The following is a 566-nucleotide window of genomic DNA, read 5'->3' on the forward strand; positions in this document are numbered from 1 at the left end:
CAGACGCAGCAGTAGCAAAATGTATTGCAGTTGCAGCAGCAGTATGTGTTGCAGCAACAGCAGCAGCAGCAGCAACAGCAGCAGCAGCAGCAGCAACAGCAGCAGCAGCAGCAACAGCAGCAGCAGCAGCAACAGCAGCAGCAGCAGCAACAGCAGCAGCATGTATTGAGCAGCAGCAACATGTATCGCAGCAGTAGCAGCAGCAGCATATAGCGGAGTAATAGCAGCAGCAGCAGCAGCAGCAGCAGCAACAGCAGCACACATTGCAGCAGTAGCAGCAGCAGCAGCACGTACTACAGCACCAGCAGCAGCACAAGCAGCAGCAGCAGCAGCAGCAGCAGCAACAGCATCAACACAAGCAACAACAACAGCAGCAGCAGCACCAGCAACACCAGCAGCAGCAGCAGCAGCATCCACAGCACTACCACCAGCAACACCAGCAGCAGCAGCAGCAGCAGCAGCACCACCACCACCACCACCACCACCACCACCACCAACACCAACACCAGCAGCAGCAGCAGCAGCAGCAGCAGCAGCAGCAGCAGCAGCAGCAGCAGCAGCAGCAG

Source organism: Eimeria mitis, genomic scaffold, assembly GCF_000499745.2.
Source record: "Eimeria mitis Houghton genomic scaffold, Emh_scaff3930, whole genome shotgun sequence".
Taxonomy (NCBI): domain Eukaryota; phylum Apicomplexa; class Conoidasida; order Eucoccidiorida; family Eimeriidae; genus Eimeria; species Eimeria mitis.